Genomic DNA, 26,590 nt, shown 5'->3' with positions numbered 1-26,590 from the left:
CTAGTAACAAAATGTAAACAACTTCTCCATGAAGAGATAGCAATAAAAATAAATTTGACATCTGAAGTTTTTTTAATAGGAGATATATGTTACTTTTTCAAGTAGTAAACAGTTAAGTAAATCTGAAGATAAACATTAAGTTTGCAATGCTATGAAAAGCTTGCATTTAATTTAAATATAATATAAATAAATTAAAAATCCAAAAGTAGGATTACAAATTTTAAAAATTTATACTCTAATGCTTCTTAAATGTTTAACTTACAAGTCATGAAGTTAGTTGATTTCACATACAGTGGAATTATGTGCTCTACACCATTTAATCAGATTTGCTGCTCAGAGCAGCGTTGCTAAAGGATCTTGAATGAAAATAGTTCCAGTTTTGGCCAGGAGATGGAGCTGTCATGTAAGATGCAGCCTTACATTTATTTATTTATTTATTTTTCAATTTAGCATGCTGCTTTCTAACAGACAGTGGGTACCATCGAGTGAGCGTCAGAACAGAAAGCTAAAGCAGAAGCAGAGAGGATGCTGCAGTCGCCCTTTCTTGTTTTTTCTTCTTTAGTGAGGATGGAGCACATGTGAAATTTTATCGTTCTGCTTTTAGTCAATATTCTGAAGAACTGCAGAGAAGATTATTATATTCACCACATACATGGATTCTGTGCTATGATTTACAATTCCCTTTATTTCAGGTAAGGCGATATGCTTCTATCTTTCATCTATCCCTGAATTGTTATCTGTGTTAGTGATAATTAAAATAAGATGTGTGCTTTTTAAGCTTGGATTTAGATCTAAAAGATTGAATAGCTCCAATTCTAGCTGCCCTAGATCTTTAGTCTTCCTGCACTGAAATGAGATTCAACTCTGACTTGCTGTATTTTAATATTTATTTGGCTTTCTGGCCTTTAGTGCCCATTTGTGACTATATTTGTGTACCTTTTGAAGGTAAAGATTTCAAAGTGAAGGATAGGTCTTTCTCTCACAAGGGAAATACTGCTCCTTAATGCAGTGAACAAATTGTAGAGATGTAATGAAGCAGATTAACATGGCAGTGGCTTTGCCAAAGCCCAGGGCTGAGCCTTGTGATAGATGCCTCAGAGATATACCAACGTTCTGAGCCCAAAGGCCTTCTGAACAGTTCCTGCCTGCAGTGATGGTATGGATTATTTATGGTTTTTTTTTTCCATTTTAGAAAAAACATGAAAATCATTTCTCCCATGAAAGCTTTATGTAATCTGTTTAATAGACTTGGAATGATAGTACAGACCCTCTCTCTCTTCTAGTATGGATATAAGGAGTAAACTGAAAACAGATTAATTGCTGAGAAAATGGGTTTTTCTTTGATTTTGGTGGATTTGTGATAATAGGACTGTGGCCATTTAAACTAGTTGATATCATATAAGGTATTCACATTTTAAATCATTTTTGGTCATGTAACATTAGCTGTGCTAAAAGATGGAATGACTCAGGAGCTGGAAATTGCATGCAACAGCCTTGCTTTTCTCTGCTGCTTCTCATGATTTCCCCCTAAATCCTCTCTTTATTGTTATCAACTTAATAGGAAGAAAGAAGTCTAGAAATCCTGCATTGAAAAGTCATAATTGTTACTTAAATCAATTTAAACTAAAATTTTAAAGTATTTAAAAATTATTTTTGTAAGATTGTTTTTAAATATCTATTTTCTGACTCTTTGGGAAGAGCAGTGTGTGTGTATGTGTGTGTGTGTGATGGTGTTGGTTGAGATGGCAGGTATGGGGGTGCATCAGTATGTTTCTATCTACTCATCATTTTTCTATAAAGGTAGTTGTGCTGTGTCAGAGGTTGTGAAGGTTCTGGGGAATTATTTTATAGAATGGTTTGAACTACTAAAGAAAAAACATTCATTCTTTTGACATGTGAGGCCTATAAGGAGTTTTAGGTTCCACATAGTTCTATATATATGGCAATTTTTAGAACCACAGATTTTTAGCATATATTTATTTCATCATTTAAAAAAAAAAACTGTGGCTGAGAGATTCAGTTTCCCATAGCCACATGCTAAATTAGAATCAGAGGCAAGGCTGGAACCCTGATTGACAGTTTTCAATGTCTTTCATACCAGTAACACAATTTACCTCTAGTTTGGACATATCTAAATGGCATATACCAGGTGTGCTGATATTGACTATGTGTGTGTTGCACGTGTCTCTGTTAATTCTATGAAATAGAATTTCTTTCAAGGTACACATTATGTTATTTAAATGGCATATTGTATGCAGTGCTCAATTTTCTCAAGGCCCTTGACAAAGCATCTAAGAAAACGAAAACAACAACTGTGGAGACTCTGTTTCTAAGCACCCTCTTTTCCTATTTGATGAGGTACATTATTCTATTCTATACCCATAAATGATATGGATGGTCACATAATAGCCCATATCTCTATTCCTCTTACCTAATAAGGGTAGACTGTACACATAGATTAGTCTATTGGCCCATACAAAAACATCATCCCATGCTCTGGCCTTTCTTTCTGTTTTTTCACTTACTGGGCACAGGGAGTGCCCTACTCCTGCTATATCTTGAGAAAGGAAAGGGATTAAATAAAATGTGTCACTTACACAAACAATATTTATGGAGTACCACGCATCTGTCAAGAACTGTCCATGAGACATAAACACAGGCACGGAGTTATCCTCATGGAAATGTGTATGTACAAATAGTACTATACCTCAAAATATTGTGAACATCAAAATAAGGATGAGGAAGGGTGAGAAGGTGAATGGAACAGGTATATGAGCACCAGCACCAGATGCACTGTGTTACCTCCTGAGATTCAAAATAAGCCAATAATCACAATTTTTCTGTCCTTGAGGAACTCAGAACCCAGAGAAAACAATTTTAAGAGGATAGGATAGTTAAATGAGATCTTTATTGGTGAGTTGGTTATAATAATAAATAGAGTTTCTCATTCCAGGCACAAAATGGTGAGGTAAACAAATACAAGACAATGGAGACTATAAGACATTATACAGGGAAATTACAGAAAATGGTAAATAATTCAATCTGAGTGAAGCCTGAGAGTGTTGTGGTTTGTTTTTCATTTGTTTGTTTTTGTTTTTTTCTAGGGCAGCAAAAGTTAAGATGATGAATTTGGCTTTTGATGTTATGTATTTGACATACTAACACATACTCTCACATAAAGATGTTCTGTAAGAGGGTGAAAACAATTTTATTAAGTGTGACAATTTTATTTCCAGTTATTAGATTAGAAAGAAAAGCTGAATATATGGGTGTGCTTGACGTTAGATCATACATAAATGAACATCAGTGGGGAATAAAAGTGACATAAAGGTGAATTCAGTATAACTTTAAGATTAGGTAGAGTGAAAAGAGCCTAGAAAGAATATTAATTGAGGGAAAGTAATGGAAGAGATTGGGGGAATAACAATCAAAGGATGGGGGAATAACAAAGCAAGTAAACGGACTACTAAAATAGGGATCAGAAACAATAGTAAACCCATAAAGTGGTTGATTAGTAAGAGAATGGGGTCGGAGCTGATAGACTTCGTCATTATTATTAGATCATGGATGGATTTTAAGAGAAGTTTAGTAGATTCGCAGAGAAAGGGGCTCAGACCGAGGACTAAATGGGAAATGAGAAAGCCAAAGAGTAATTTTAAATGTTAAGACATTTACCAGTGAAGAGAAAGATAGATAATTTTTTTTTTATCTTGAAGGGGAAGGTACTGTTGAGTGAAATTTTATTTTGGTCAGGATTAGAAAAACCTCAGCCCTTTCATAAAATAAGGGTGAATGAAGTCAGTAGACAGAAATTGAAGAAAGAAGAAACAAAAAATAAATTGAAGTCCTACAGGAGATGAGAGAGGGAAGATTCAAGAATGTTTTTTTCTTCGAGATAGGAAGAAGGGGTAGGAGGCGATAAAAAGGAAAGCTGATGTAACTCGCTTTAGGTGCTCTGTTTTTGGAAATTAAAACCTGTCTGTAAGATAAAATATATCTTCTATTTAAATCAGTTGGTTCTTCAGAAAAGGTTATTTGTGGTATGTGGACTCTCTGGAAGAAATAATGAATTCTCAGCAGCAAAACACTTTCCAATAGAGTATTTTTTTAGTTTCATTAATCCTTGAATTGGAAACTAATAACACTCTTTCACATTAGGCTTATTGTACATACTTCAGTTACCTATTTCTCACAGAATGACCTTTTTGAAAACAGGTTCTATTTTAAACTTTCATAGGATTAGGCCAATGCATATCTATTATACGTATCTAATTTGTTTTTTTTTTTAGGTATAATTAACATGCAATGTAATATTCATTCCAGGTATACAACATATTGATTCAACAATTCTAAGCATTACTCAGTGCTCATCAGGATTAAGTATAGCCACCATCTGTCACTATACATTGTTATTATAATATCACTGACTATATTCTCCATGCTGTACTTAACTGTGCCTTTTCCAGCTTGTAGAAGTGGCCCACTTTCCTCAGCTCTTGACCAAATCACTCTGGTCTCCGATTCCAACTTCACTTCTTCTTTTTTCTAATTTGATTATTATGGGCTGCTTTGCTAGTAGCTTAATTAATTATTCAAGCTCAGACCTTTTCCTCTCTGGGTCATTAGTGTTTTTACAAGGATACGTGTGAAGAGAAAGAAAAGAAAGTCAGTTTAATTACTAAGTTTCTTCCTTTAGACAAACTAACCTCCTTTATGAAGCTTCCTACCATAAGTTCTTTCTCCCTTTCTACGGACAGTTCCAGAATCTTTCCTAGAGCTCCTCTAGGTAATCCCTTGCACTTATATGCCATGGAAAGGCAACAAAAGGTACAGGTATGATGAAAAATCTCATCCTTCACACAGATAGGAGCCTTTGAAATAGCTGCTTTCTCAGTTCAGATTAATGTAGTTCACTTTAGAATTGGTGGGACAGAAATATCACCTTCTTGTTTCTAGACCTGACTGTATCCCACTGTATGGGGAGCCTGGCAGGTCAGTGTGAAGAGCAGAAGCAGGTGCTTAGGTGGCAATACAGAAACATAGATGACTTCTCTTTCTTCAGGGCTGACTTTGGGCAAGATTGTAAAGGCAGTCTCCCCCCAACACCTGCCAGGGTCTTTTGCCTTCCAGCCTTCTTTTGTGGAGATCATCTCTAGATATCCTCATAACTACCTCATTCAGCTTCTAAGCTTAATAAATGATTGTATCTTTATCTGGCTTCAATTCCCAGGCATTAAAATATTAAGAGAATTTAGCTTTGTCTTCATTTTTATCTCGTCATTAAGAAATTGGGGTTTTATTGACAACTGTGGAACTCTTGATCCTTATCCATTTTAGAACCTACTATTTATTTTCTCCATCTTTTCTTCACTAGCAGTGTAGACACTTTTTGGGGTATGGATGGGATAGCTGCTGATTTGAAATAGAAACCTTAAGTCAAGTTTAATTCCATTAAAAACTGTTGTACACCCACAAGGATTGTCATGGGCAATGCTAACCAAACAGCAAACCTAGGTTATCACTTCTCAACTCAGACCACTTCCACGGATTCTTTTTTCTTTCTTTCTTTCTTTCTTTCTTTCTTTCTTTCTTTCTTTCTTTCTTTCTTTCTTTCTTTTTAATTTTCTTTATTCATGAGAGACAGAGAAAGAGAGAGAGAGAGAGAGAGAGAGAGAGAGAGAGAGAGAGAGGCAGAGACACAGGCTGAGGGAGAAGCAGGCCCCATGCAGGGAGCCGGACATGGGACTCCATCTCAAGTCTCCAGGATCACACCCTGGGCTGAAGGCGGCACTAAACCACTGAGCCACCCGGGGCCACCCCGACTTCCACAGATTCTATATTTGGGTTTGATGTTATTTCCTTTGAAAGTTATTTATTTTATAGTGTTATAATTTTGTAATAGGTCACACAAAATATAATGCAGGTCTTGGAATAATATTTTTCAGATTTCTGCTCTAAGCAAACATCCTAGAAGGTATACATCAAGGTCTTCTAAAATTTCTATTAAAAATTTTTTTAACAAAGATCACCAAATATTTTCAGTATCAACTCTAAACCACTATAAGATGTTGCCATTACAGAAAAAAAAATCCCCACTACTTTCCCTGATTTTATCACTTTTTGCTTTATAAATTTTCAGTGCATCTTATTCAGTATTCTTTAAATACTGTTGATAGTTCTAAACAAGTTTATATCAAGGGGAAACCAATTTGGAAAAAAAATTCAAGAGATTTAATATAGATTTTGTATTTTAAAATAATGTGAGTTTGGATTTTTCCAACAGTACTTCATATGTGTGTTACTTATAGAATACAAGTTTAATATGATTATTTCTAATTTTGTTTATAATAAAAGTAAGATTTGTGAAAAATATGGTTTGCTTATGTTGGTGAAAGATCTTGCTTTAGGTCTCAAAAAAGAAATGCCATAATGCCAATGAAGGCAAATAAGATCTTTAATTATAAAAATGTAGTTTCATATTATATTGATTTTAAGGAGCACTTAAATTTTATATATATTTTGATGATAATGATGAATACCATTAGTAATACAGCAGTGCCCATTAAAATATTATTTCTATGTAGGAAAAGATGACCAGCATCAAGAACATAAAATGAAATTATACTGAATCTCAAAAGCTATTCACTTGTTTCCCTATAATATTCATATAGTAAGGTCGTCTCTTCCTTATTACATTTGGGTTTAGAGAAATTGGAGGTAGTTTGAAGCAGAGGTAAAAGTGGACTTTGTAAATCAAAGATACAGATTTTTCCCGGTAATATTCCATAAAACTTCTAAGTCAAGACCTTTATTTGGAAGAAAATATCATTACTAACTACACCAATGATGACAAAACTTTTCTAACATGTGAGGAGCTTTTGTTATTTGTGAAAATTCTGGAGAACTGGTTTAAGAATCAAGGGTATTTAAATATCTCTTATTTATTAGAATGTGCTAAAAGATTTTTTGAGGGTAAAAATATAATTTTAGTTAACTTTCTGTTTGTGCTTGCTAAAATATACTTTTTTTACTGGAGTAAAATGATCTTAGGAAGCAGCCATCCTCAAGAAGTACTTTGAATTGCTTATTATTATTAAAGTTTGTAATGATTAAATCTTGTTATCTAGGATCAGTTGGGATTAGAATTCGCTTTCAGCATGAGCATGTCTTGGTGGTATTAGCAAATAAGTATGCAATTATATGATTGCATAATTATGCCCTGTTACATCTTGTGTTGGTTGATTTGTATGGAGAGTGACAATGAAACAAGAAAGTTCCTATTAGGCTTTGTAAAAAGAATAGTGAATTGTTTGGAATATCATAAAAAAAAAGAGTTTATGACAAGATTATGATAAGAGAAGACTGACACTATCTCCCTTCTCTGAATAACTGATGTTAAAAGGTGAAATAGGTAAGGCATGAAGCAAGCCAGCTAGAGGCCAATTGTATAGTATCTCTGTCAGTCCAGCATTATGAGCTGGGATGTTTTCCTCCTTTTGTGTCTCAGCTGGATTTGAGAACTGTTGTGGCCCAGAAATTGTCAGGCAGCTAGGATAATACCAGAGAAGTACCCAGACATACACTTGCTATTTTCTGTGTCACAGTCCCAGAAGACTAGGGAGCCTGGTTATTTAGACAGGGTGACCATAGTGTGTCATCTAAACTAGGATGTTGTTTGTTAATAATTTCTTCAGAACAACATGTGTATATCAAGACTATATCAGACAAATATGATCATCACTTTTCTAACAGTTGAAAGAGAGGAAAGTAAAAAAAAAAAGGTACTATACCATGTTTTATATTTGATCAGTCTACCTAAATTAATGGTCTATGATTTAGGTGCTCAGGTGTCAGAAAGTTAAAATGTAAAATGACCAATCAATTTAGAAAAAAGAGCATGAAGATGAGCTGCTTGGTTATTGGCCTTGCTAAATCTACCAACTGAAATCTCTAATGACACTTATTGAATCCTTAGTTATATCACCAGGAATGACATAATTTTATGAATTGTAAATTCTTAAAATTCATAATTTATGAATTTTATGAACCTGCCTTCCTAGAATGTCAACTGTTTTAGGAGCAACTGTGTTAGAAGTACATGCTGTTATTACCAACCTAGACTCAGCTGAAAGAAGCAGAGTATAGGAAACCCTTCTGCACTGGAAATGGCTTATTCACAGGCATTCAGGAAAAGATCTGTATCGATGGCTTCCAGCACAAGTCCTTTATCTTCAGAATCAGAGCTGCCTCAATCCCCAGGAATTTCAAGGTGAAATGAGAGCTACTAAAATAAAAGTAATAATTTGCATAAAACCTATGAGAATGTTCAATTCTGGCAACTCGGTGGGTTGAATGAACATAGATCTCATTTGCCAACATCCAGAAACTCTAGATAAAACAAGATTTAAAAATGCCCTTAAAATACATGGGTAAACTCCAAATAAATAAGAAGAAGCCCTCAGTAATCAGAAATAGAGTGATAACTAAAAACCTAAGTAATAAACATGAAAGCTGAGCCATGAATCTGTGGATTAGAAGAAGGTACATAATATCTAGAAAAAGTCCAAATTGCCAGAGGGTTTGGTTTTAAAGTCTGTGCAAGTATAAGGCTGAGAAAGTATAAGGCTGAGAAAGGCTATGTTACTTTTGTAACATAGGAATTGAAATTGAGAACCCCTGAGTAGAGCATCAAAAAGTTGTACTCTCACTGAAATGAGAATTAGAAAATGTAATCTATTGAATCAGGACTTCAAAGAAACTTGTCTCTGTCTTTCAGAAAAAAAAATCTTTAGAAAGAATGAAAACATATAAATAATTAAAACTTGTATGTGTATATATAACATATATATTATTTAAAAATGTATAAATTAGGAAATGTTACTTGGGATCCAGTAAAGGAAGCCAATGGTATAAGATAAGAATGTATCAACAGTTGAGCCCCATAGACAACAGAGAACAACTAAAGAGCAGCAGCAGAAGGGCCAGAAATAGAAGGAGGCACATGAACCAAATGGACAAATTACTTAAAACTACTCACATGGTTTCATGGCTGACCAAGTCTTCCTAAAGCACTCAAGGAAACAAAATAAGACTGGTCATAATTTGGGAAAAGTGTTTCTTACTAGATTTTACATATGCATTTGCTTCTTTTAAAAATTCATATTGGGGGATCACTGGGTGGCTCAGCGGTTTGGCGCCTGCCTTTGGCCCAGGGTGTGATCCTGGAGTTCTGGGATCGGGTCCCATATTGGGCTCCCTGCATGGAGCCTGCTTCTCCCTTTGCCTCTCTCTCTCTCTCTCTCTCATTAATAAATAAATAAAAATCTTAAAAAAAAATAAAAATCCATATTGACTTTTGTCATATTCAGATTCAGATGACTCCTGTATACACAGCTTCAATCCCATTCCTATCACTCCCTTCTCAGGTAACAGCTATTTTGAGTTTGATGCACAGTCTTTACGTTCATAGTGTAAAATTATAGTCCATACAACTTGCACACATATATAATATGAAGTGCTGTTTTACATGTTCAAAAAATTTTCTAAGTGTATTATACTGAAAGCATCTTTTCATATTTTGCTTTTTACGCTCAATATGATGTTTTTGAGAATTGATAGTTTTGATATATGGGTATAGGGTTCAGTAATATCTACTGATGTATAACTTTCCATTATAGAAATATATCACAAATTATTTTAAATTCCATAATGTGGATAGTTTTTCACTGCTACAAGCAATATTGCCATGAACATCTTTATGTATTTTTTTTGGGGGGGGGAGGAGGGTTGTATAGTAGATCAAACATCCTACTTGACAGTTTTACTCTTTTTTTTTTTTTTAAGTAGGCTCCACACTGGGGGTGGAGCTTCAATGTGGAGCTTGAATTCACAACCCAAGAGTCAGATACTTAATTGACTGAGCCACTCAGATGCCCCGACAGTTTTACTCTTTTAACTGTAGTTCAAATAATTAGTCAATCGTCCAAATTTCCACCACCAACATTATAATATTTGTAATCTGCTTTCTTTTACAGAAGGTAAACCCATTCTAAAATTTTGGAGAAAAGTAAACAGAAAGTTCTTAGTGTTCATGTTATGCATTTTTTTGGGAAGATAACTTGATGGTATCTATCAACATTTAAAAGATGCTTATCTTTTGATGCAACATTTCATTTCTAGGAATTGGTCTTATAAATATGCTCACACATGACATTCATTACATTGTTAATAGGAAAACATCTGGGAATGACTCAAATATCCAATAATGGGGACAGGTTTAAGCAATTGTGATGCATCTTTATAACAGATATTATATGTGTGTTAAAAATAATTTTAGGCCTTTATATGTTGATATGGAAAAATGATCAAGAAACATTGTGAAGTGAAAAAAGCAGGTTTCATGCCACTATATATGATGTTATCTCATTTGTGGGGAAAAAAAGGAAAGGAAAGCTGTTATAGTTACATATATTGATATGTATTTACATATGTTTAGAAACATTTTGGAATATACAGAGTCTTTAACAAGGGTTATTTTGGAACTCTGAATTTGTATGGGGAGATTGGTATGTAGGATATTTAATTTATTTTCACTTTATTTTCCTTTATTCAGTTTGCATTTTTAATAGTAATCATGCATATCTTCTGTACACTAAAAATACAAATAAGATGTTATCTATTATTTACCATCAGATAATATTTTTCTTTTTATAGTTTAAATGTTATAATTTATATCAAAGTATTTTTTAATGTAGATCCATGCGGCTTGTATATAGTTTAATAAGTTTAGCTTAAATCGGGCAGCCTGGGTGGCTCAGTAGTTTAGTGCCTGCCTTCAGCCCAGGGCATGATCCTGGAGACCCAGGATCGAGTCCTGTGTCGGGCTCCCTGCATGGAACCTGCTTCTCCCTCTGCCTGTGTCTCGCCTCTCTCTGTCTGTGTCTATCATGAATAAATAAATAAAATTAAGGAAAATATTTAGCCTAAATGAAATTTTTCTGCAGGGATCTAATTTTGTGTGGGCTTTATTCTTTCTCTCTCTTTTTTTATCATCAAAATTATTCAAACCTAAAAGCAAAACCAGGATAAAATATTGATTCAGAATATCTGTGAATTTGGATATGCATTTTCTTAGGAATTTACACAAATATATGGTTATTTGAAAATAGGAAGTTGGCTTTAAACTCACAATCTCCAGCCTGACTTCCTCTACCCAAAATCTGGGTAATTTCAGTTTGTATATAGATGGCCTTTCAACATACTGTCTATATGTAAACCTACATTACCAACTTAGCTAAGTTTCTTAAAATCTTTTCCTCCAATGGTTGTATTATTTACCCTTCCTCAGGTGTTCACTCCCATGGTTGTATCTTAGACATCTTCTTTGTCAGTAACTGTGACCGGACCATGATCTCTAGTTCGTGCATTCTGCACCATGTATCTTTCTAGCTCATTTGATCTTGAACCCCAACTCAAACAATCCTGTAGCCCAATCAGAACTCCTGTGCATTGACATTACCATATTTTCATTGTCCTTTGCTTACTTTATTATTGTTCCCTTTACTTTATTAAATAGATTAAATTCCATGGCCATCCATAATAATCACTCCTTACACACACATGCACACTTAATTACCCACCCCTTTTTAAAAATTATCTGGCAAAATCTCCATTCTAGTCATATCAAGCTCTACCCTACTCCATACCTGCCTGCATCCATGCAGCTGACACAAGCACAAACCTCAAGTGGGCCTTTGATACTGCCCAGGAATCAGACCACAGTTCCCTAGACATCTCATTAATCCAGTTTCCTGGACTTGGATTCCACACCCTCTCTTTTCTCTTCACGTCACCATTACCTCCTACCTCATCTGCACTCTCAGTTGACAACTTTGTTTCTTACGTCACCAAGAAAATTGAAACAATCAGAAGAGATTTTTCTCTTAAGATTTTTATCACAATATGTACCTCCATACCAAGTTCTCCACCCACATAATCTGACTTCCCACCTATTACCTTAAATCGACTATCCCTGCTTCTACCTAAAATAATCCTTGTGTCTGCGCGCCAGATCTTATTTCTCTATTTCTTCTTACTTACACAGGGGCATTGCTTTAGCAGTTTTCTCTCTCTCCTACTTTAGCAATTTTAGCTCTTTAGTGTATCATCATGCAAGCATTTTATTATTGCTTCTATATTACACTAATTTTTTCCTTTATCAACTACTTCTGATTTCTTTCCTCCTCTTTGCAAAAATACTTACCATGAGTGGTCACTGTATTCTCTCTCCCCTTTTCTCCCTACTCCTCCATTCCATCTCAAATCCACGTTAGTCAGGTTTTCATTTCGACCACTTACCAAGACAGTTCTTTTTTTTTTAATTTTTTTATATATTTATGACAGTCATACACACACACACACACAGAGAGAGAGAGAGAGAGAGAGAGGCAGAGACACAGGCAGAGGGAGAAGCAGGCTCCACGCAGGGAGCCCGACGTGGGACTCGATCCCAGGTCTCCAGGTCTCCAGGATCGCGCCCTGGGCCAAAGGCAGGCGCCAAACCGCTGCGCCACCCAGGGATCCCCCAAGACAGTTCTTAGTAGGAATCCAATGATCACCACACTATAAAATTCAGTGGTCCATTCTCAGTCTTTGTCTTACTGGATCATTCATCAGTATTGGACATAATGCATCACTGAATTCCCTTGATAGACTCCTTTCGCTTGGATTCCAGGACAGCCCATGATCCTGGTTCTTCTTTTGTCTCACTGTTCACTTCTTCACAGTCATTTTACTTTTTACTCTGTCTTCTCAAACATCGATATTTGGGAGTATCCCTGATTTAGTCCCTATATTTTTATCACTTTTTTGTGATCCCAGTGAGTCTCCAGGCTTTAAATCTCATACAAATAATGATGACTTCCAAATATGTTTACCTCAAGTTTTCTGCTATGCCAAATATTATGTGTCCAACTGCTTATTTAGCTTGTTGATTTGGATATTTAGTAGACATCTCAAATTTAACATGCCTTAAACTAATTTCCTGGCCAGCCTGCTCCACCCCTAGCCTTCCCCCATCTTACTTGTTAGGGAAGTAACAGTCTTCCTGTTCCTCAGGCTAAAAACTGCTAGGGTCATCTTTGAGTATTCTTTCTCTTATACCCCATGTCCTACCCCTCAGGAATTCTTATTTATTTCATCTTCAGGATATATTCAGAATCAGATTATATCCTGCCACCCCTATTGCTGCTAGGCTGGTCTCAGCCATCAAGTGTCTCCTGGATTTCTAGCTTAATTTCATAAGTGGACTTTAATTCTTCTACTTCTCTCAATCTATTCTCAACAGCAGATCTCTGCGTGAAATACTCAAAGTTAAATTTTATCACAGCAAAGACTATCTTATAATTTCCTTGTTGAATCCGGTCTCCATTTCATTAGTTCCCTGACCTCATCTCCAGTTTCTCTTTCCCGTTTTCACTTTTACTGTTGTTTGAATATTCCAAGAATGCTACATCTTTAAAGATGGTTCGTCCTCCTGGAAGGCTTTTGCCTCAGATATTTGCATGACTAACTCCCTCACCTGCTTCAAGTCTGTGCTCAAATGTCACTTCTAAATGATGCCATTCTGACTATCCTATTTAAAATCTCACCCCCCTTTCCTGTTTTTTTTCTTCTGATCCTCTGTACTGTGCTGTACTTTCTTTTCTTTTTTGTTTCCTATTTACTCTTCATTCTTTCATTTCCTTTCCTTCCCTCCCTCCCATCTTATAACTCTCAGCACCTTCTAGCATACTATATAATTTCTATCTCCTCTGTCAGTAATCTTACCTACAAATGGGCAGAAATCATTATCTGCTGTATCACAAGAGCTTAGAATGTCTTCTGACATATAAAAAGACAAAGATAATCTTTGTTTAATAAATGAATGAATCTTAGAAACTTAAAGATATACCTTTAAGCATGCTAAGAAGTACCATGTTTTCTCTTTTCACTATTATTGAGCTGATTCACATTTTCAAATGCCCAGAAAAGTCTGCCTGATTTTTCACTCAGTATTTCTGCCAATAACAGTGAAATGTGTATTAATATTATAAAGTCTGGTCTTCCAGTAGGGTAAACATATAATTATTACTGGCTAGTGGCCTATTTCTAGTTTACATAAAGTTTAGTATGTTTCTCATGGGGCTTTGTTTGCTTATTTGTCATTTTTCTGGATTGGGAACCCCTCAAAGTCAGGAACTTGATTTTCATATCTCTCTTTTAAGCATCTACCCCAATGCGGGCACATGTTTTTTTTTTTTTTTTTTTTGACTACTAATTTACCTATAGTTCTCTTTTGTAGTAGAGGCTTTACCTGGTTTTGATATTGTCCAATGCTGGCCTCATAGAATGAGTTTGGATGTGGTCCTTCCTTTTCTGTTTTGTTTTGCTTTGTTTTTTTTTTTTTTTGGAATAGTTTGATAAGACTAGATATTAACTCTTCTTTAAACATTTGGTAGAATTCACCTGTGAAGCCATCTGGCTCTGGACTTTTTGTTTGTTGGGAGTTTTTGGATTACCCATTCAATTTATTTGCTTATAATCAGTCTGTTCAAGCTTTCTATTTCTTCCTATTTCAGTTTTGGTAGTTTGTATGTTTCTAGTTTAATCATAGAATAAAAATACGCAAAATTTAATATCACTCCAGCATATGCCCTGTGTTTTGAGCTTTCTCTAAGTAGATTCCTTTAATTCTTACAACGAACCTGAAGAAAGTATAGGTCTCATTTTCACAAGTATGATAAGGCTGGTGTTTGATCCAAGATTCCATTCTATTTCAACCATTGCAGTATCTTACTGTCTACTCTGTAGTGATTATATCATAGATACACATCCTTGTTTAGATATGACTAGAAGGAATATTTACAATGCAAGTTTCTGGAGGGATGTTTTGTTTTTGTTTATAGTTGGAAGCAAATCTTTAGCTTTGTGAATAATATGGAACTGTGTGCTGTTTATTTTGCTGTTAAGTTGGGAAATTTGATCTTATATTTTGTGTTTTTAATTCCATAGCTGTTAAATATCATTTACTAAATTTTTATAAACTGCCAGTATTGTTGTCCAGCTTTATTGAGATATAATTGACCTATAATACTGTATAAGTTTAAGATGTATGATGTATTGATCTGATATACATTGCAGAATGATTGCTATTATAGTATTAACTAACATCTCAATCATGTCACATAATTATCATTATTTTTTTTGTAGTATGAACATTGAAAATCTATTCTCTTAATGACTCCCAACCATATAATACTTTATTGTTAACTAAAATCACAATGTTATATATTAGATACCCAGATCTTATGCATTTTCTAAATGGAAGTTCATATCTTTTAACCAAAATCTCCACATTTCCCCTACCCCCCAGGCTCTAATAACTACAAGTCTAGTCTTCATTTTTTAGTTTTCTCTTTTAGATTCTACATGTAAGTTATGTCATATGTTTGTCCTTGTTTGACTTATTTCACTTATCATAATCCCTGAACCATCCATATTGTTGCAAATTGCAGGATTCCCTTCTTTCTCTAAATAATTTCACTGAGTAATATTCCTGTGTGTGTGTGTGTGTGTGTGTGTGTGTGTACCACATCTTCTTTTTCCATTCATCCATTGATGGACACATAGGTTGTTTCCATGTTTTGGATATTGTGAATAATGCTACAATAAGCAAGGGAATATAAATACCTTTACAATATTCTTTTTCATGTCTTTTGGATTAAATGCCTAGAAGTGGAATTGCTAGATTGTATGATAGTTCTATTTTTTTAATTATTTGAGGAACTTCCATAATGTTTTTTCATAGTATCTGTACTAATGCACATTCCCACCAACAGCACACAAGGGCTACCTTTTTCTGTATTTTATTTTTTTAAAAAAATTATTTATTTTATCTTTATTTTATTTTTTTATTTGTATATTTTTTATTGGAGTTCAATTTGCCAACAAATAGCATAACATCCAGTGCTCATCCCGTCAAGTGCCCCCCCTCAGTGCCCATCATCCAGTCACCCCAACCCCCTGCCTACCTCCCTTTCCACCACCCCTTGTTCGTTTCCCAGAGTTAGGAGTCTCTCATATTCTGTCTCCCTCTTTGATATTTCCCACTCATCTTTTCTCCTTTCCCCTTTATTCCCTTTCATTATTTTTTATATTCCCCAAATGAATGAAACCATATAATGTTTGTCCTTCGACTGACTTACTTCACTCAGCATAATACCCTCCAATTCCATCCACGTTGAAGCAAATGGTGGGTATTTGTCGTTTCTGATGGCTGAGTAATATTCCACTCATATATTCCACTGTATATAGTGGAATTTCACTGTATATAGACCACATCTTCTTTATCCATTCATCTTTGGATGGACACCGAGGCTCCTTCCACAGTTTGGCTATTGTGGACATTGCTACTATAAACATTGGGGTGCAGATGTCCCAGCATTTCACTGCATCTGTATCTTTGGGGTAAATCCCCAGTAGTGGAATTGCTGGGTCGTATGGTAGTTCTATTTTTAACTCTTTGAGGAGCCTCCACACAGTTTTCCAGATTGGCTGCACCAGTTCACATTCCCACCAACAGTGTAAGAGGGTTCCCCTTTCTCCACATCCTCTCCAACATTTGTTGTTTCCTGTCTTGTTAATTTTCGCCATTCTCACTGGTGTGAGGTGGTATCTCATTGTGGTTTTGATTTGTATTTCCTCGATGGCAAGTGATGCAGAGCATTTTCTCATGTGCTTGTTGGCCATGTGTATGTCTTCCTCTGTGAGATTTCTGTTCATGTCTTTTGCTCATTTCATGATTGGGTTGTGTGTTTCTTTGCTGTTGAGTTTAATAAGTTCTTTATAGATCTTGGATACTAGCCCTTTATCTGATATGTCATGGGGGAAGATATTTGCAAATGACATATCAGTTAAAGGGCTAGTATCCAAGATATTTTTCCATATTTTCACCTGCATTTGTTATGCTTTGTCTTTTTAACGATTGCCATTCTAACAGATGTGGGATCATATCTCACTGTTGTTTTGCTTTGTATTCCTTTGATAATTAGTGAGGTTGAGCACTTTTTCATATACTTGTCCAGTTGGATGACTTCTTTGGAAAAGTTGCTATTCATGTTTTTGCCCATTTTAAGATCAGATTGCTTTCTGATGTTGTTATTGAGTTGTAGAAGTTCTTTCCATATTTTGAATGTTAACCCCTTATTAAATATATAATTTACAAATATTTTCTCTCATTCTGTATATTCCCTTTTTATTTTGTTGATTTCTTCGTTTGCTGCACAGAAGCTTTTCAGTTGATGTAGTTCTATTTAATAATTTTTGCTTTTCTTGTTTGTGGTTTTGGTGTCATAGCCAAAAATATCTTGCCAAAACCAATGTTAAGAAGATTTTCCCCTATGTTTTCTTCTAGGAGTTTTACCCTTTCAGGTCTTATGTATAAATCTTTAATCCATTTCAAGTTAATTTTTGTGTATGGTGTAGATAGGGGTCTAATTTCACTCTTCTGTGTGTGATTATCCAGTTTTTTTCAACACTATTTATTGAAGAGACTATTTCCCCCTTATTCGGTATTCTTGGCTTCCTCATCAAATATTAATTGACTATATACATGCAGGCTTATTTCTAGGCTCTCAGTTCTGTTCCAGTGATCTATGTGTCTCTTTTTATGCCTGTGCCATACTGTCTTGATCACTATAGCTTTATAGTATAATTTGAAATCAAGAGATGTGATTCCATGAGCTTTGTTATTCCTTCTCAGGATTGCTTTGGATATTTGGGGTTTTCTGTGGTTCCATACAAATTTTAGAATTGTTTACTCTATTTCTGTGAAAAATGCCATTGGAGTTTTGGTGGGAATTGCATTTAATCTGTAGATGGCTTTAGGTAGTATGGACATTTTGAATATTAATTCATCAAGTCCATGAACATGGAATATCTTTCTTTTTGTTTATGTCTCCTTCAATTTCTTTCACCAAACCTTGTGTTTTTAGTGTACAGATCTTTTGCCTCCTTGGTTAAACTTGTTCCTATGTATTTTATTGTTTTCTATGCTAATGTAAATGGGATTGTTTTCCTCATCTCTTTGTCAGATAGTTCATTGTTTGAATATAGAATTGTAGCTGATTTGTGTATGTTGATTTTGTACTCTCCAACCTTACTGAATTTGCAGATTACTTCCAACATTTTTTTGGTTGTCTTTAGGATTTTCTCTATATAAGATCATATAATTTGCAAACAAAGACAATGTTACTTTCTCTGTTTGATTTAGATGCCTTTAAATTCTATATATTGCCTGATTGCTCTGGCTAGGACTTCCAGTGCTATATTGAATAGGAGTGGTAAGAATGGGCATCTTTGTCTCACTCCTGATGAGAGAAAAACTTTTTAATCTGTTACCATTGACTATCATGTTGGCTGTGGGTTTGTTGTATATGACCTTTGTTATGTTGAAGTATGTTCCTTCTAGACACAATTTGTGGAGAATTTTAATATGAAAGAATGTTGTATTGTGCCAAATGCTTTTTCTGCATCTATTGAGGTGATATGTTTTTCTTTTTTTTTTTTTTGAGGTGATATGTTTTTCACTTTTCATTCTATTAATGTGGCATATCACATTACTGATTTGCATATCCTGAACCATTCTGGCTTCCCAGAGATAAATCCTGCTTGATCATAGCATATGATCTTTTTTGTGTGTGTACTGTTGAATTCAGCTTGCTAATGTTTTGTTAAGAATTTTTGCATATATATTCTTCAATAATATTGGTCTGTGGTTTTCTTGAAGTGTCTTTCTGGCTTTGTCAGGATAATGCTAGCCTTGCCAAATGAATTTGAGAGTTTTATCTCCTCTTCAATTTTTTGGAAAAGTTTCAGAAAGATTGTCATTAATTCATCTTTAACCATCTGAGCCTGGGCTTCTCTTTGTTGGGAAATCTTTGATTATGGATTCAATCTCCTTACTTGTTATTAACGTTCAGATTTTCTATTTCTTCATGATTGAATCTCAGTAGTTATATGTTTCTGGAAATTTATTAATTTATTCTAGGTTACCTAATTTGTTGACATCTTCATAGTAGTTTTTTATGATTTTATGTATTTCTATAGTGTCATTTGTGATGTCTCTTCTTTCATCTTTTATTTTTTTGAGTCTTCCCTCCTTATCCTTAGTTTAGTAAAAGGCTTACAAATTTTGTTTATCTTTTCTAAAAAGTAGTTCTTAGTTTCATTGACCTTTTCTATTACCTTTTTTGGTTTCTATTTTATTTATTTCTGCTCTCATCTTTGTTATTTCCTTCCTTCTGCTACCTTTGGACTTAGTGTACACTTTTTAAAAAATCTAATTTCTTGGGATCCCTGGGTGGCGCAGCGGTTTGGCACCTGCCTTTGGCCCAGGGCCCGATCTGCAGACTCCGGATCGAATCCCACGTCGGGCTCCCGGTGCATGGAGCCTGCTTCTCCCTCTGCCTGTGTCTCTGCCTCTCTCTCTCTCTCTGTGTGTGTGACTATCATAAATAAATAAAAATTTAAAAAAATAAAATAAAAAATCTAATTTCTTGATCTATGAAGTTAGGTTGTTTATTCAAGATTTTAAAAAATATCAGTATTTATCAGTAAAAACTTCCTTCTTAGGACTACTTTTGCTGTATTCTCTGAGTTTTGGTTTCCATTTTAATTTGTTTCAAGATATTTTTTGACTCATCAGTTCAAAAGTCTGTTAATTTCCACATATTTGAAAATTTTCCAGCTTTTATCCTGTTATTGATTTCTAGTGTCATACCAATATGGGTGAAAAAGATATTTGGTATGACTTCAATAATCTTAAATTTGCTAAGATATGTTTTGTGGCCTAATATATAATCCATCCTAGAGAATGTTTTGTGTACACTTAAGAGGAATGTGTATTCTATTGCTGTTTGAGAGAATGTTTTATATGTCTGTTAGGTCCATTTGGTCTAAAGTATAGTTCAAATGCAATATTTTCTTGTTGATTTTTGTCTGGGTGCTCTATCTGTCATTGAAGTTTGGTATTCAAATCTTCTACAATTATTATATTGCCTAGTTCTCCCTTTGGATCTGTTAGAATTTGTTTAATATGTTCAAGTGCTCTGATATTGGGTGTGTATATATTATAATCGCTATATCTTCTCAATGAATTGACCCCTTTATCATTATATAATGACTTTCTTTGATTCTTGTTACTGATTTTGGATTAAAGTCTATTTTGTCTGATGTAAATTCAGTGCTAGCTCTGCTTCTGATTTCTACTTGCATGGCATAACATTTTCCATCCCTTCACTTTGAGTCCATGTGTGTCCTTAAAGCTTAGTAAGTCTCTTGAAGGCAGCATATTGTTGGGTCCTGATTTTTGTTTTTTAATTCATTCAGCCACTGTACATTTTTTGATTAGGGAACTTAATTCATTTACATTTAGAGAAATTATAGGTAGGTAGGACCTACTCATGCCATTAGTTGTTTCCTGACTCTTCTGTAGTTCCCTTGTTTCTTTCTTCCTCTCTTGCTGCCTTCCTTTGTGAATTGGTAATTTTCCCTATGATATGCTGTGCTTCCATTTAACTTTTATGAATCTACTATAGGTTTTTGCTTTTTGGTTACCATGAGGCTTCCCTAAAATATAATCTTTGTAACAGTCTATTTTGATCTGATAACAATTTAACTTCAAATGCATACAAAAACTCTACCCTTTTCCTCCCCCCTTTTATGATTTTTTTAAAAAGATTTTATTTATTAATGAGAGACAGAGACAGAGAGAGAGAGAGAGAGAGAGAGAGAGAGAGAGAGAGAGAGAGAGAGAAACAGACACAGGCAGAGGGAAAAGCAGGCTCCATGCAGGGAACCCGACGTGGGACTGGATCTGGGGTCTCTAGGATCACACCCTGAGCTGAAGTTGGTGCTAAACCACTGAGCCACCTGGGCTGCCCCCCCCCTTTTATGATTTTAATGTCACAATCTATTTCTTTTTATAATGAGTATTCATTAACAAATTATAGTAGCTATCATTATTTTAATACTCTTGTCCTTTAAATTTTATATTATAGTAAAGTAGTTAACACATCACCACATTACAGTATTAGAGTATTCCAAATTTGACTATACATTTACCTTTACAATGTTTTGTGTATTTTCATATGTTTTCATGTTACTATTAAGCATTCTTTCTTTTAAGATTAAAGAACTCCTTTCAGTATTTCTTGTAAGGCAGGCCTGGTGGTAATGAACTATTCACTTTTATTTATCTGGGAACATCTTTATTTCCCCTTTATTACTAATGTATAATTTTGCTGAATATTCTTGGTTGACATTTTTTTTCTTTCAGCACTTTGAATATATCTTTCCACTCTCTTTTTGCCAAAAGGTTTTTGCTAAAAAATCTGCTGGTTGAGTAATGGGGGTTCTTTTATGAGTTATATATATATTTTTTTTTTTCTTTCTGCTTTTAGGATTTTGTCCCTGTCTCTGATTCTGATAGTTTTATTACGATATTTCTTGGAGATCATTTTAGATTGAAATTATGAGGTGACGTATTATATTCTTGGACTTGGATGTCCAAATCTCTCCCCAGGTTGAGGAATTCTCAGCCATTATTCTTTTAAATAAACTTTCTGTCCCCTTAAGAACTTCTCTTCTTTTGGAACTCCAATAATTCACATGTTGTCTCTTTTTATGGTATCTCCTAGATCATGTAGGCTTTCTTTATTCTCTCATTCTCTTTTCTTTATTCTCCTCTAACTGGGCAATTTAAAGGTTCCTGTCTTCTAATTCATACATTCATTCTTTTGTTTGGCCTCGTTGGCTGTTAATGCCCTTTATTACATTTTCCATTTTATTTCATTGAATTCTTCAGCTCCAGAATTTCTGTTTGATTCTTTTTTACATACTCTCTGGTCATATACTGAAGCTCTCTCTTACTGGTGCCCTTGGAAGTTCACACAGGGAGTCAGTTGCAGAGTAGGGGGTAGGGGAATATGTGTAAGGCATTCAGGCCAGTTGCATACATAGGTGAAGCTTTCCCAGCAACTCATGAGTGACTTCCTGATAGAGTCCACAATGTAACCATCAGGAGCTATACCTTAAAGACCTCTGACAATTTTTTCTGCTACTCCTAATCTCATCCCTCCCCCAGTCATGGAACTTTAAATTCAGTAGTCTATATTCTTCAAGACAGAAAGGAGTCTTTTTGGCACTATCCCACACAGTTGAGGAAGTCAGACAAACACTCACCAGTTTTCCCCTTTCCCCATGGGAGAAATAGTTGAGAATTTCTCAGCCCTAAACTGTGCCACCTTGGGGGAAGGGCGGTGCAGGCAAATTTAGTGTGATCCTCTTATCTACTCCAGTACATTCCAATTTTTTTTTCCTTCTCCATTGAAGTGCTAGAAATTCTCTTCTGGAAATCTGGACTTTCACACGTGGGTTTTCTTGTCCATGGGTGACTGCCTATGTCGTGTTCTTCACGTGACCCTGGAGTATGGCTCAGAGTGACCAGAACCAGTTCACAAGCTTGCAGGGACCACAAGTGCTACTAAAGTCTCTCTGCCTATTACTTGATGCACAGGTTGGCAAGACTGAGTCCCTTAACATATGGTACTAGATCCCACAACTCCCAAGGAAGTACTTTTGTTCAAAGATTGATACCAAATTTTTGTTGTGGAAGTTGGAGAGGGAAACATGAAGTATGTCTTATGATATTGACATCACTTCACTAAACCATTAGGATATATAATTGAAATTACTTAGTTTACCTGTCCTAAAGAGTATTCATGGATGTCTTCTTCTTAGTCTCAGACTAATATCTAAGTCTTAGATATTTGTTTTTGTTAAACACCTAGATGTCTTCATTACTTTATTTATTGAAAGTTTCCTCTAACATAAATCTGCCAGCTAGTTATTAGAAAATGTATCACTTTCCAATTGATCATATACTAAAAATAGTTTCATTATTTTTCTGTCTTCAATAGAGTCCAAGGTTTCAGTGAAAATTTTTTTAAATATATGTGAACTTTTGTCCTAATTAGATTTAACTCAAATATCACTTTTTTTGTAATGCTGTCTCTGATATTTTCATATGCAATGTCACATTTTCTTCTGTGCTTACATTGCATCTTGCAGCTGTCTCTTACTTGTCATAATGTGGACTAGTCAGATATACACACACCTGGATCATCTCTCATATGAAATTGTGCACTGTATAAAGACACACATTGTGTCTTATAGTTCTACTGAGCTACCCAGTATCTACACATATTGCTTTCTATTAGGAGGTGGTCAATATGTCTGCTAAGCTCTAGTCATTTAAAGCTTCAATTGGGATACTTCTTGAAATTTCTTACTTTCACAGCATAACTATATTCTATTTTAAGTGACTTTTAAAATAGCTTTCTGCATTTTCTTTATTATAACTACTTTAAGTAGCTTTTAGATTTAGTGGTTTATAGACTACATAGTGATTTGTAAAAGGGTATAGATTAAGCATATATTAAATTTCCAGAGAAAACTTAAATAATAAATATAACTGTGGGAAGGAGTCTCTGTCTCTCACACAATCTCAATCTCCAAATCTCATTCATAATGAATTCTATTACTCCATGACTAGTTAATTTTTATAACTAATAAGATAATTAATCAACCAATTAGTCACATACACATGTGCACATAAACACAAAAATACCCACAGCCTATTCCTTCCAGTCTCATTATTTATCCTCAAATGTGCAACATAGTAAATAAAATGACCTAGCTCCTATAGAAGTTAGTGAAATATAGATTATAATACTCTTCTGACATTATGATGGTAGGGAATGTGTATTTTATAGGATATTTCAAATCCTTACTTGCAGAATTATTTAAGATAACACCTTACTCAGGTGTTATATTTAATCTGTGATTCCATGTAAAGTATCATTTTCTCCTGGGTTGCTGGTCTCTCAGATTCCTGACCTTGACTAACTCTTCAAAAAACTTCTGCTCATTTATTAAAGACCAGAAACAGTTATGAATGAAACAAAATATGATTTAATAAGTCAATATAATACATTCTATAATTCAAAACATTCTAAAATGTGAGTTGATTTGAACTATATTTCAGTATATAATATTTTAGTTTTTGCGACAATGTTTCTAGCAAATGAAGGGCAGTGATATTTCATGAGTTAATGAGTTAATGTTCTTTACAGCAAGTAACAGAAACAGACTAAGGAAAAGGTTATTTAACAGATATCTGGGTATAGGGAAGCTCATAGACATGGTATCAGGAAGAACATATATGCAGATGTTCCAATATATAGATGGTAAGAACATTAGTGATTCCAAAGGATGGTGTCAGAAGACAAACACTACAAGCTACAACAATAATAATAAAAGAAAAAAATCAATGGGTGGCATATTTTTACATTTAAACCTTCAAAGAAAGCATGATAACACTTTCATCTCAGGGATTTAACGTAAAGTGCTACATATGTTGATATGTTAGGTATCTTCTAGCGCAGTGATTCCTTTACCTGCATGGCATAAAGTTCTCTGTGATAGTTTAGCAAATGAGAATTGATTAGAGAAGACTTAATTCCTTTGGACTAGTCACTGATAAGTATGTCAGATTGAATAGAAAGAACTTTTACTGCATTTTTTTGGAATTATAATGTAAATTAATATGTATTAACTTTACATTTAGTGGTTCCTGGGAGTAAAGGGACAGATTGAAAATGTGGAAAGAGAGAGACAGACAGAGAGAGAGAGAGAGAGAAGGAGGGAGGGAGGGAAGGAAGGAGGGAATTTAAAGATATGGATTTTTGAGGGTAATTTCAATTTGTAAACTAAGAACTTTCATGGCCTATTTTAGTAGGCTGTATAATGGCCCCATAGATGTCCATGCCCTGGACCCTGTAGATGTTACTCTGTATGGCAAAAGAGGCTACAAATGTGATTAAGTTAGGGATCTTGAGATAGGGAGATTATCCTGGGTTATCTGGATGGGCACTAAATACAATTACAAGAACTCTTTTAAGGAAGGCAGAGGGATATTTAAGTACAGAACAAGCATAAGACATGATAGCAGAAGCAATTGGAATAATGCAAGGGAGGATTCACAGACCAAAGGATGTAAGTGACCTCTAGGAGCTAGGAAAAAACGGAAATATATTTTACTTTAGAGCCTCTCCTAACACTTCGGTGTCAGCCCAGTAAAGCTCATTTCTGACTTCTGACCTCCAAAACTGTAAAGGAATAAATTTGTTATTTAAGCCACCAAGTTTGTGTTGATTTGTTATAGCTATAGGAAACTAGCATACTTGGTTATTAAGTATGAAATGACTAGGGCATTCAGCAAATTAGAATCCTTAATGCCAATAACCTGTATTTTTCTATGTGAATCAATTTTTGATGATTTAAAGGAAGGAACTGCATCAAATATTACCAATGAGCATCTGTTATTTGTTCTTTAAAAGCTAATTTGAGAAGTTTGTTGTCAACTTTAAAGTCAAATGGAGAAGACTAATGTTCAACTTTATTAATATTTACCTGGTGAACTGAAGCATAGGTTGAATTATATTAAATTCGTATTTCCTATCATTATCAAGAAATATATTTGGGGAATTTGTGGTTTGGAGTTGCAAATAGACTCCAAATAGTAGCAAATAGTAGCATATAATGAAAGGTTATAGTTGTACTTTTAAACTAAAAAGATGGTCTGAGAAACGATGGTTGCTTAGTAGCTGGGCTAGATACATATAATTTGTTCTCCTCTGCTCTACCATACTCGGAGACCTGGGATGTTCCTTGCTGGATCCATAACAAGAGGCATCCTTAACCTGTGGCTTCTGGCTGAGATGGCCAAAGATAGGCACCAGCAGTGACGGGAGAGTTGGAAGGGAATGAATTCAGTGTATTTATTCCTCACATTGCTCCCTTCCAGATACCCATGGTAGAATGTGAAGGCCACGGTTCCTACCAAACAACCCCTACTCCCTCCTGATTACAAAAATCATTTCTTCCTCTTGCTTCTTACTGCTGCTAGCCCTGAGGTAGTATAACCTTACTAGCACCTTGTTGGTTTCCCTTAACCCTAACAGGCATCGTGAACAGTATTTTTGCATGTGTGATTTCATCTCTTCAATTAAATTCTTTTTTGTTATCTATTTTCCACCAAAAAAATCATTCTAATACTAGCGAAACAATTGATATGCATCAGATTATTTGATTTTTACAATGACCCTGTGAGTTGGGTACTATTCTAACCAAATTTAAAATATGAGAATACTGAAAAACATAAAGCTTGAATAACTTGATGGTCACATAGCTAAGAACTGTCTAATCCAGAATGGAGTCCAGTGAGTTTGACTGCAGAGCTGATCTTAGATGTGGTAGTAAATTAATTAATATGATTTTTTAAAAAGATTTTATTTATTCATGAGAGACACAGAGAAAGAGGCAGAGACACAGGCAGAGGGAGAAGCAGGCTCCATGCAGGGAGCCCGATTCAGGACTCAATCCCGGGACCCTGGGATCACGCCCTCGGCGAAAGGCAGACGCTCAACCG

At 34.8% G+C, this 26,590-nt stretch overlaps 1 protein-coding gene across 1 annotated transcript in view; it reads left to right on the top strand.

Moving 5' to 3' along the window:
* Positions 1 to 629: 629 nt before the first annotated feature.
* SCN2A (sodium voltage-gated channel alpha subunit 2) overlaps positions 630 to 26,590 on the top strand; it is a 135,064-nt gene continuing 109,103 nt past the window's right edge. The window contains exon 1 of the mRNA XM_055308147.1: positions 630 to 692. The gene's annotated coding sequence lies outside the window, so the exon portion shown is untranslated. The remainder of the gene's footprint in view (positions 693 to 26,590) is intronic.

This window comes from Nyctereutes procyonoides, unplaced genomic scaffold (genome assembly GCF_905146905.1).
Source record: "Nyctereutes procyonoides isolate TBG_1078 unplaced genomic scaffold, NYPRO_anot_genome, whole genome shotgun sequence".
NCBI lineage: Eukaryota > Metazoa > Chordata > Mammalia > Carnivora > Canidae > Nyctereutes > Nyctereutes procyonoides.
This window is presented reverse-complemented; position numbering and strand designations above follow the sequence as displayed.